A 12,789-nucleotide genomic window follows, 5' to 3' on the forward strand; every position below is an offset into this window, starting at 1 on the left:
AGCTAGAAAAACTTTATCTAAGTTTGGACTGTGGGTCTGTTCTCTGTACATGTGACAGTCCCTATTGTAAATAGTTTTTAAATCCTTTGGTGATTGTTATGGAGACTCTTATACGTGTTTTTAATTTGCTTTCTGAGGTCCTATGCCTTATGGGATTGTCTGAGAACTAATTGAAGTGTCTGGAAGACCCTGGAGAGGCAGTGAGTGGTCCTTTGAGAGGACTTCTACTTCCAGTAAAGCATGCAAGAATTGGATTGAAATGTTAGAATTAGTGGTCCACTAGCTCAAAAGCAAGCTCCAGGGCATTGTCACCCCTAAGATAAGACAGGCCGATGTAGCTTCTAGGCAAGGTTCTTGTTATTTAGCGGCCTCTCTGGGAAAACAGTAAGCAATGATAATACACTTGAGATAAAGGACTCTCTGAGCTGGCATGAGTGTAAGTAGAGTGGGGGTATAGAAATGAAAAATTCACAGTCTAGAGGGAGATGGATAAATAGGAGTGGATGTGCCATGAAGTGGCTTGCACAGGCTCATTCCAAGACCTTGGAAAGGGCTTAGAAATATTATATTAGTAATGATTTTTCTTAAAGATGTACACACACACACACACACACACACACACACACACACACACTAACAGACACGAGCCTAGATGTCTCATGAAACCTAGATCTGCCCTTGTATTCAAGTGCATCCACAGCTATTGCCTGTTGTGATAAAGTATCATAAAGATATTATTATAGTTCTGTGGAGGCACTAAAGAAAGGCTGCCTGCTGAAGGTGCCATTCGAGTAGGGAGAGAATTCATCCACTAGGAGAGCAAGTATTTTTGTCTTTTTATTCATCATGCCATCACCAGTACCTAGAACATTGCCAGGCACAAGTCAAGTGGTTAATAAACATTTAAAAAACATAGGAGTGAGTGAGAGTAGATAGTTGGAGAGTGTATGTGTGAAGAGTCCAGCAGCCTGGTGAGGTGGGTACCTGTGGGGGAGTGGTGGGTGATGTGGCTGGAGAATAGGTAAGCAGGAGCCAGCCCCCGGGGGTTTCTGTTATACCAGGCTTAGGTTTTGTACTCACTGAAGTCTTTAACCTTGGGAGTGGTATGATCTAATTTGATGTTTTTTCCTAATTTGATTTTAGAAAGATTATTCTGGAAGCTGTGTGGAGAATAGCGCAGAGGGGATTGAGGTTTGAGTTAGGGAATTGTTACAGTAGTCCAATCAAGACATGATTAGAACCTGAGCTAAGACAATAGCATTATAGATAAGGGAACATATCCAACCAACAATTAGGAAGTAAAATGGCACAAAATAGGCAGAGTGCATATTGAACTGTGAACATTCTTGAACTGAATCCAGCTGAATAAAGATTTAGTTATTCATTCATTCACTTCAACAAATAGTTAATGAGTGCCTACTATGTGTCAGTGCTTGTGTTAGACACAAATTGACCTCAAGAAAAGTTATATAAATACATTGGTAGAGGACATTGGTTCTGGAGTCAGAGCGATCTGTATTCAGGATGCTAAATTGCATTAAGTTGATATATACCCTTGGCAATGGTTTCTTAATATCGCTGAATCTTAGTCTTCTGTGAAATGGTGGTTAAATAAAATAATGCATATAAGCTCTTAGTATAATGTTTGGCAAACAGTATGCATTTAATAAATGTCAGTTATTATATTGCCCATGATTATAAAATTGTTCAGTGCTGGAACAAATTTCACAAGCATTGCTATGTATTTTGTAGAATATTTTCTTAAACCTATAGCTACATGGGCATGGTAGGGGTGGTGTATACTATTATGCATTTTATGTGATTACATGTTAGTTTGGAAATACAGTATAAGCTTTCTTATTCTGCCATTGACTCCTTTTAAAATCTTTCTCCCATTACCTCAAACTTCATTCATCAAATCAATTCTCTCCTCAGATATCCAAGTTCTCTTTTACTTACAAATGACAGAAACCCAATTCAGACAAATTTGAGCAAAGGCTTATGTAATTGGGATGTCAGGGGTTGAGCTGAATGTGAGAATCAGAGCGTTATTAATAAACAGTCTAAGTACGACAGCACTTATACTTTGAAGTGGAAGAGAGGCCATAATTGAGCAGCAAACATGATCTGATGGAATGGCAGAGCTCAGTCAAAGCAGGTTTGTTATGTCAAGGCCAGGGTCCTGGCTGGGAATGCCTGGGACATGGGATAGGGACACATGGATAGATGCTTCAGAGGATTTTGGCTCTGAAGACCCCTCTGAATCCTCAAAACTTGCAGAAGTGGCCTACTTTTCCATAATAAGAGCTGTTTTGATAGCTCTGTTTTGGTAGACATTGTAATATAAGTGATAGAATCCCTCCTGCCATTAGGCAACAGACGCCCTCCTCATCAGGAGCCCTACCCCCTGTCCGGGCTGCTGAGCCTATAGCTTATGGTCACATACCAACACAGCCTGGCAGAGATTCTCACACACCACAGCATCAAAACACGGGGCCCACTTTACAGCGAAGCCAAACCGGTTTCGGCAGTGTGGGGTCTTTGTGATGCAATTGGGCCTCTCCCTCTCCCCCTTGAACAGACACAGGAGACAACTCCAGTCTCAGAAGGTATGATTACTAACAGTGTGATTATTACACTCTTCAAACCAGCCGAGATGATAGACGACAGTGAGGGGAAGTTAGACTGGAGAAGGCCAAGGATGAGTACCAATTGTACATCAACAGTAGCCATGAGGGCTGTAGTTCATTCCACTAAACTGGCTCTTCCTCAGGAAGAGAGGCCCCTGGGAACCCGGGAGGAGCTGCTCTCCAAACCCCTGTGGAGAAGATGTGTGTAACCATGAGGATGTGCCTCTCAGAGACGCTCCTCTGAAGAGCACAATTGGTGGATGCCCCCAGCTGCTGTTTCTAAGTACGACACTGCATTTCCTCCAAGACCATGTTTCCCGTGGTCTGTTTCCAGCCAGAGACAGCACACCATGGAGGCCCATTCCCGTGAGACAGAGGACTCCTCTGGCTGCTGTTTTGGCTTGAGGATCCTACATTGGCTTTGCAGAAACTTTCTGACAGCCTAAGGCTCTTCCCATCACACCTTCCTTCTTTCCCTCTCCCCTTCTCACGGGTCCAGGTGCAGACTGACCCATGGGTCTGACCCATCTCAGCCTTCTCTGGCTCCCTCCCCGATTTCTTTCACAGGCATTTCCCTCAGTTTCTTGCAAATCTGATCTTGGTGTCTCCTTCTCAGAGGACCTGAACTAACAGAGAAAGGTATAAATACACCCATTTTACAGATGAAGAAACGACTCTTCAGAGAGGTTGATTAACCTGCACAAGGTTACACAGCCAGTAAGGGGCAGAGCCAGAATTTAAAGCAGGATTATCTGGGTTCAAAGCCCTTGTGCCTAGATTTCATATTCCTGTTTCTCTGCTTCTGCAGTTTCTGTTCACTGCATTCTCCTCTTAGTCTCCTGGAAAGGCTTCTGAATATTCTAGTCTTGTCTCTACCCTGCAAAAGCAGGAAGAGGTTTTCACTATACTTATAACATAATATAAAAGGAAGAACATTGTACTCCGGAGGCCTGTAATGGTTCTTGAGGTAAGAGTTCCCCTGGGAAAGGAGAAACTCAGGGGATATTGTTGGGACAGCTTTTCTGAGCTTCCTCTTCTTCCCCGAGGAGTCTTCCTGGAGAGTTACACCGTGAAAGTTCACAGTTTGTTTTATAAGAGAAGTCATATGCCATTATACCCATTATCTTCGAACACATTTCTCCTTTATTCAAACGCTTCCTTAGTTTTGTAAGCTTTCCTCTTCTTCTTTTCTGATTCTCACCCGAGGATTTTTAAAATTGAATTTTAGAGAGATTGAGGAAAGGAGATAGAAAAACATCAATGTGAGAGAGAAATATTGATCAGTTGCCTCCTGTACGCACCCCAACTGGGGATCGAACCTGCAACCTTTTGGTATACCGGGTAATGCTTCAACCAGCTGAGTCACCTAGCCAGGGCAGGTTCCTCTTAATTAAACAAAACACAGACTTTCTAAGGTTTGGCACTGGAATGAAAACCAAAGGCTGTCTGTGCTTTCACATGCAGGCACTGTCTGTGGAATTCTTTCACCTTTTCCTCATTACAGTTTCCTTCAACACACTGGCCTCCAGGAGACAACACTCTTTTCAACATTCTGATTCTCATGCGGACATAGGGCTTTTGTGAGATTCTCTATAAAAAGCTGCGATCTCTGAATGAGACATTAGTAAAGGATAACAAAAGGGAAACTAGTCTAGAGAGCGCCATGAAATTTTCAGTGTGCAGGATGCACCCATGCCTCGGTGGCTCACCCAGGTTCTAACCTTCCTGGCCCTTGGTGGGCCTCAATTGGGTGATGATCACTACCTTTCCTAGGAGCAAGCTTCCTGGAAAGGGCCTTACATTGTTTTGATTTTATTTACCCCAGATGTTTGACATAAGGAACCACTTCATGTACTGCTGGAACCCTCTCCCTTATGATTAGGGATGCAGCTTCCATAGTGCAGCTGTATCATAATTCATCCTCTTCTCCTCTTCCATCTGTACCACCATTCTCATCTCTCCTGGATCATTCCCATATCCCCACCAGCATGTAAGCATGCTGTGTATACCATCTAAAAAACAAAAACCACAAAACCAACACACTGTGTTCTGGGACGCTTTTCAGTTAATGGCTTTTTTCTCTCTGTTCTTCTTTCTAGCAGACTCTCACTTGTCTCCATGGCCTCTCTTCCCATTCTTTCTTGAACCCACCACATTGATTAGACTCATTCCTACTAAGAATGGACTTGTCAAGGGCCCCAATGACCCACCGGGAATGAAATCTCACATTCAGTTCTCAGTCCCATCTTGCTTCTTGGCCATTCCCTCCTACCTTAAGGACAATTTTCACTTGACTTTGGAGATACCACATTCCCTTGGTTTTCTGCCATATCATGAATGGCTCCTTTTTGAAGCTCTTATTATCTCATATTTCTTATTATATCGGAGTGCCCCAGGACTCAGCACTCAGCCTATCAGGGCTTGGCAAACTACTTCCATAATGGGCCGGATAGTAAATATTTCCAGTTTGGGGGCCATATGGTTTCTGTTGCAATTACTCAAGAAGTCATAGACATAAATGAATGTTGACTTGATCGTTGTCATCAGAGCTTATTATGTGCCTCATATTGCTAAATAAACAATAATTTGTCAACCTGTTATTTCTGCATAATTACATGAGCATGACTGGAGCTCAGAGGGAGGAAAGGTTTCCTTCTGTGTCATGGAGGGAAGGGAATTCTATTTTGAATTGTCTGTGCACTTCTCCCTTTTGCCCCATTTTATTTGAAACTCGGGAATTTTGAAAGGCGAAAGGCTCGGTCGGAACTTTTTTCTTATTAATGTTAGCATTTAGCCTTTGTTAATCAACGGGGAGTGGGGGTAGGCGGAGGAAAGGAAGATGTTCAACAGCTGGCGGGGAGTGAGGGGCAGCCTCTTAGCAGGGTCTGAGATAGAGGGAGGTTATTTTATTTGTTGCGATGGGGTGATTAAGCTCCCAAAGTGAGCTTTGAGAGACAGCTGCACACAGAGAAAGAGATGGTGATTAGGATTAATTACTGCTGTAGATGTTTTGTATTTCTACAGCACTTTGTGTTTACAAAGAATTCTGTAATCACTTATTAACTCTCTCCCACCAGAGCCTTCTGACACGGGCAGCATTATTACAGATGTTTGTGTTTGTCTTCTGGGAGGAAATCTGAGCTGCTTTGGATGCATGCTAGAATTAAGGAATCAAAATCCTCATTGCAGCTCTTTTTACTCACTGTGTGGCTTTAAGGAGCCAAATAACGAGAACTGGAACATTGTCTTAGTCTATAATTTTATTATGATGAGTAATTTGTGAAGATGGCTCAGTGCTCTGCTAAATAATAAAGGACATCATATGTGGGGATGCAATGACCAACCCCTCTACAATACAGTTTCCTACAGGTTTAAAAAAAAATAAAAATATATCATATTTTTACATATCAAATGCTTAGCGTTGTGCCTAGCATATTTACTTAATAAATGCTTTATAAATGCTATCCATTATTTATGCTGTAATAAGACCCATGTTTCATATGCACCCACTTCACTGCTTTAAGTCTTCCCGTCTTTGGATAAAGAGGCAGATGAACATCCACTTATTCAACAGGATTTATGGAGTGACCACCACTTACAGATGTTGTTCCTGGAGCTAGGGATGCACTGGTGAACAATAAGGGAGAGAGGTCCTGCTCTCATGAATCTTATATTCTGGCAGCAGGAGGAGGACTACATTATCATGGTGGAGGGCCATACACTTAGGTTGGAGTTAGGCTGAGATAGAGAGGATAGAAGCATGATTAGGGCATATTTAGAAAATGTGTGGGGAATTTCCCCCCCCTGAACTTTCATATAAAGCTGCATTTTTCTCTAGAAATAGATTAAGTATATATAAGCTATTCACTTTTTATAAAAGTATTTAAATACACATATTTTATTTAAAATATACTTAAGAACTTATAAAATATTTAAAAGAAAATAATATTTACTAATATAAAAAGCTAGACTGCCACTACATTGAAAAATTTAAAAATAGAAAAGTTACTCATAACTTCATCACAATATCATTTCTTTTAAATTGCCTTAGCATGCATTTGCACATAGTTTGTTCAGCACCCATTTACTGAGCATTTTCCATGCTGCTTCAGGAATCAAACCCATGTCCCTTTGTTGCACAGGCTCAGTTTCCTGATATTTGGGCATGGCTTGGAGTTGCAGACAGCTCAGTGGGATGGCGGGAGTGGGAGACAATATCACAGAAAGACATCCTGAACTCCCCTAGCCCAGGGCCTGCTTGGAAGGGATGAGATAAAGGGAGGGGACGATGAGCCATGCTGAAAGGAGCAGGTAAAGAATAGTAGACCGAAGCAGGATGATATCCCTGGGACATGTCAGGAGCCTGGAGAGAAGGTTCTCACCATTGCCTTCTTAATCTCAGGTGATTTCTGGGGAAATAGCTGCCCTACCATCCCAACATAAAGACCCACACTTTTCTTTCTGTTTAGGATATTATTGGGGCCATGGATTGATATGCAAGTGAGAGTCCCTTCCAAGATAACCTGGACACCAGGTACTTCGGAGTTCCACGGACAGTGGATTTGGCCTTTGGCTGTCTTTTCCAGTGTCTTCTCAGGCTGGGTTCTTACCTAGATGCATCTAAGTTAGGATGCAGTTTCCTTATTTATTCCTCACTCTTCAGACGCTGAAATGAATTTACAAACACTTTTAATATATATTTTTTGGTAGTCCTCATCTGAGTATATTTTCCATTGCTCTTTCAGAAAGAGGGGAAGGAAGAGACAGAATGAGAAAGGTGGGGAGAGAGAGATAGAGATAGAGGGAGAGAGAGGAAGAGAAAGAGAGAGAGAGAGAGAGAGAGGAGAGAGAGAGAGACATTGATGTGAGAGAGACACATGACTGGTATGATTGGTTGCCTTCTGCACTCACCCCCACTGTGGGGTGGGGAGTGAACCCACAACCCAGGTATATGCCCTTGACCAGGAATCGAACCCATGACCCTTTGGTGCACAGGCTGATGCTCTAACCACTGAACAATGCCAGCCAGGGCATTTTTTTTTCTTCAGATTTTTAAGGTTATAATTATACAATTGCAAAAGATGTCAAAAATGTCATCTGAGAAGTTCCTTTCCATGTCCCGATTCTGTCTGAAGAGTTTGTCCTGCTTACAATGTCAGTACCATGATGGCAAGATTTCATAAAATAATAACAGTACTCAATTACTAGATATCTTGATAAACACCAGGAGTAAATGTACTTGATCGTTATGGAAATGTGTATGGGTCTCTCCTGCTTCCTTCTAGCCCCTTTCCTGAGACATGCCCTTGATTCTGCTCTACAGGTGAGCACTAGTCACAAAAACCCTCTTTATTCTTTATTCTGGACATTGGGTCCACAGGCTTCCTGGACCTTTAATAGGAAGGCCTCCACACTCTGCCCCTCTGCTGGAAAATCCTGGAAGAGTAAGGAGCAAGAGATGCTAAATCATTACAGAGAAAACTCTCGGATTCCTTCTGTTTTATCAAAGGAAAAGTCAACCAGGCCATCCTCTAACAGGAAGAGACCCAGAACTAAGGCAACAGCAGTGCTTAAGTACACTGAGAAACCTGCACCGACAAACCACTCATCTCAGGTGCTCAGAGCTTAGGCTTAGGGTTTGGATGAAGTCTTTAGACCAGCAATTTTTAACCGTTTTCATTTCATAAACTAATTACTAAAATTCTGCAGCACACCAAAAAGTATACTTTTTGCTAGCCTGACCAAAAATAGGTATAATTTTGATTCATTCACACTGGATATCTATTGTGTTGGCCCTTGTCATTTTTTAACATGGCATTCAAAGGGAAACAAGATCTCCTTGACTAAGTGGTCAGATATTGCATGTTTTAAAATTTTTTGCAGCACACCAGTTGAAAATCACTACTCTAAACATATTTAGGAGACTACCAACAATTTTTCTATTTTTTTCTTGGAAATGCTAATTTCACTTGCAAAAGAGAAGTACCAAAATGGTATTGTTATTATAACAGTAGAAATATGGAAATATAGCCCTAGCCGGTTTGGCTCAGTGGATAGAGCATTGGCCTGTGAACCTAAAAGTCCTGGGTTCAATTCTGGTCAAGGGCTTATACTTGGTTGCAGGCTCCTCCTGACCCAGGTTCTGGTCAGGGCACATGCAGGAGGCAACCAATCAACGTGTTTCTCTCACATTGATGTTTCTCTCTGTCTCTCTCTCTTCCATGCTCTCTAAAAGAGAGGGTTTTTACACCCATGTTTGTCAGCTCTTGGATTCATTGATCTTTTGTATTGTTATGGGTTTTTTTTTAGATTCTACTTTATTTCTGCTCTGATATTTATTATTCCTTCCTTCTACTCACTTTGGGATTTGTTTGTTGTTCTTTTTCTAGTTCCTTTAGATGCTAGGCAAGATCTTTTTTTGAGATTTCTCTATTTTGGGCGGTAGGCCTGTATTTCTATGAATTTCCTCTTAGGACTGTTTTCACTGTGTCCCATAGTTTTGGAGTTATGTTTTCATTTTAATTTGTCTCAAGATTTCTTACTTGACCTCATTGTTAATGTATTTATTATTTAGTAACGTTATTTATCCTCCATGTGTTTGTATGTTTTTCTGTTTTTTCTTGTAATTGATTTCTAGTTTCATACCACTATGGTCAGAAACAATAACTTGATATGATTTCAATCTTCTTAAATTCACTGAGACTTGTCTTGTGGCCTGATATGTGGCCTATCCTAGAAAATATCCCATATGCACTTGAAAAGAATACATACTATATTTAAAAGTTGCTAAGAGAGTAGTTCTCATCACAAGAAAAAAAAATGTAATATGTGAGGTGATGATATTAACTTAACTTATTGTGATAATCATTTCCCAATATGTACACATATCAAATAATTATGTTGTACACTTTCTAACACAATATTTTATGCCAATCATATCTCAATAAAGCTGGGTGGGGTGGGTGAGACTGTTGCTCTTTGGAGGCCAATTGCTTCCAAATATACATCCAGAGCCCATTATTGTATGTGATTATTTATTATTATTATTATTTTTAATTTTAAAAAATATATTTTATTGATTTTTTTACAGAGAGGAAGGGAGAGAGATAGAGAGCCAGAAACGTCGATGAGAGAGAAACATCGACCAGCTGCCTCCTGCACACCCCCTACCGGGGATGTGCCTGCAACCAATGCACATGCCCCTGCCGGGAATCGAACCTGGGACCCTTCAGTCCGCAGACCGACGCTCTACCACTGAGCCAAACCGGCTTCGGCTATTTTTTATTCTTTAATATATAGATGGCTGGATCTGGGTTGAGGCCAGGAAATCTATACTTTCACAAGCCTCCCAGTGATTCTGATGCAAGGCCAGTTTGAAAGACACTGGAGCAGATCACCTGTTCCTGTCACTTAGTCCTTCTGCTGAGGAGCATTGAGTTGGCCTGTGCTGCCCTCTAGTGTCCATGGCTGCTTGCCACATTTCTGCATGGTAGAGAGCCCGATGCATGAGTGAGTGCTGGTGAGCTTGCTGCCTGACACTACTCTGGGGCTTCCAGTCCAACACTCTGTAAATCTTAGGTCTTGGGTGTTAATAAAGACGCTCACATAAAAAATGTTGCTGTTGAATAACAACAACGATGCTTCTCTAACCAAGCTCCTTGGCATATCCAAGGTGTTCCATAATGTATTCTGAGGAGACACAGCAAAACTTCACAAGGCTTGTCTTTGAGGAACCAAGTAACATCCGTGGCATGTCTGTATGACCCATGGTTCCTATGAATCAGAAACTGTAAGCAGTTTACTGGGGAAATTCTATTACAATAATGGTGGTGCTGTAACATGATAATGGAAGCAGCGTCTGGCTTAGAGGTTTTCTAGAAATAGATGAGTACGAACCCTTTCAAGTTGTGTAGTCCTCCAGAGTTCAGAGACTTTTCCTGTACTTCACCTCCAGTGTTTGCTGTTCACTAGGAACCATGAGTCGGGAAGAGCAAAAGTGAAGATCCACACCCACATCATTAAAAGTGACAGACAGGGCTTTCACTACACGAATGTGCCTTGTTTAAAAGGCAATGGTTCCACTGTCCACGCAAGCACCCTTTGTCCACAAGAACCAAACCAATAAGTAAACTTTCACTGAAGGCCAATTCTGAAAAAGGCATAAGATTATCTTTGATTCTAGCTCCACAGCTCTGAGACAGAGAAGCAAGGGCTGGTGAGGTGCTGGAGAGATTCCAGCAGATGGTTTTAATGGCTTGCAGTGTCTCCCAAACTTCTCTCATGATGAGAATCACCTGGTGGAGTTGTTAAACTACAGATTCCTGAATCCCAACTAAGAAGTGCTAAACTAGAATTTTGGGGAACATAGAGGTAAAATTGTATACTTAACTAGTGCTCTAAGCTTAGAGTATACACTTTTACCGATATGTTCCCCAAAATTCTAGTTTAGCACTTCTTAGTTGGGGTTCAGGAATCTGTAGTTTAACAACTCCACCAGGTGATTCTCATCCTGAGAGAAGTTTGGGAGACACTGGAGTGGATTAAAAGTACCCATAGGTAAGCGCTCTGGTTGTAGCAGGTGTGAAGTTTGCAGAATTTGATGATTTTGCCTGGAGCAAGGGGTGGGGCTAATGTAGCAAATGCAATTGCAGTTAAAAGGAGGCAGCAGTTGCTGGAAGCAAGAGCTGATTGGTAGGATCCATGGTATTCTGTTTACCTCCTCTACAGCCCATTGGTGAGGGAGAGCGTCCCACTCTAGAGCCCTGGGGATGGCTGAACGCACGACACTGGCACTGGACCTATGAGGTTGATAGCGGCTTATTAAGCACATATGTTCAGAGACCAGAGGAGGAGGACACCAAATACCACACAGCACCACACTGGACCCGGTTCATGGGAGGCAGAACTACTGCGGCCCCAGAGAGAGAAGGAGCAGCTGCAGGAAGCAGGACCAGGTTGGGTAGTAATCGTAAAAGGAACGTAAGAGTCAAACTAGCCCGGCCAGCATGGCTTCCATAAGGTTGAGCTAGGAGCTCACGGTTCCATTCCCAGTAAGCACCCATGTCCGGTTGTGGGCTCGATCCCCAGTGCAGGGCGTGCAGGAGGCAGCCAATCAGTGATTCTCTCTTATCATTGATGTTTCTATCTCTCTCTCTCTTCCACTTCCTTCCTCTCTGAAATCAATAAAAAATATATATATATTTTTTTAAAAAGAGTCAAGCTACGAGATGCAAATCAAAACAATGCGATACCATCTCACACCTGTCAGAATAGCCAACATCAGCAAATCAACAAACGACAAGTGTTGGCTAGGTTGCGGAGAAAAAGGAACCCTCATGCACTGCTGGTGGGAATGCAGACTGGTACAACCACTGTGGAGAACAGTGTGGAGTTTCCTCAAAAAACTGAAAATGGAATTCCCATTTGACCCAGTAATCCCACTCCTAGGAATATATCCCAGGAAACTAGAAACACCAATCAGAAAGGATATATGCACCCCTATGTTCATAGCAGCACAATCTACAATAGCTAGAATCTGGAAACAGCCTAGGTGCCCATCAGCAGATGATTGGATAAAAAAACTATGGTACATCTACACAATGGAATACTATGCTGCCATAAAAAAAGAAGGAATTCTCATCATTTGCAGCAACCTGGATAGAATTAGAGAACATCATGCTGAGTGAAATAAGCCAGTCACTGAAAGAGAAATACCACATGACCTCACTCATTTATGGGTATTAAAGAACATTATAAACTGAAGAACCAAAAGACAGATATAAAGACAGTAAAGCAACAAGCAGACTGTCAAATTACAGGAGGGGAGGGTAGAGATATCTGGGGGAGATAAGAGATCAACCGAAGGACTTGTATACGTGCATATAAGTACAACCAATGGACACAAAACTCTGGGGAGGGAGGATATGTATGGGGGGGGCAATGTTAAAATATGTACACAGATAATAAATTAATAAAAGATATTTTTAAAAAAGAGTCAAGCTACTTTGTAGGTTCCTGACCTGCTACTGAAAAGCTGATGCAAGCTGCTTTTAAATTGATTTTTTGTTAACCTGTCATTTAGTGCTCTTTGGTTTAAAAAAAGTCTTCTCTTTCCTGTACTATGGAACTTGCAAGTTCGGAAAAGATGTTGAAATGGCTC

This window comes from Pipistrellus kuhlii, unplaced genomic scaffold (assembly GCF_014108245.1).
Source record: "Pipistrellus kuhlii isolate mPipKuh1 unplaced genomic scaffold, mPipKuh1.p scaffold_m20_p_12, whole genome shotgun sequence".
NCBI classification, from domain to species: domain Eukaryota; kingdom Metazoa; phylum Chordata; class Mammalia; order Chiroptera; family Vespertilionidae; genus Pipistrellus; species Pipistrellus kuhlii.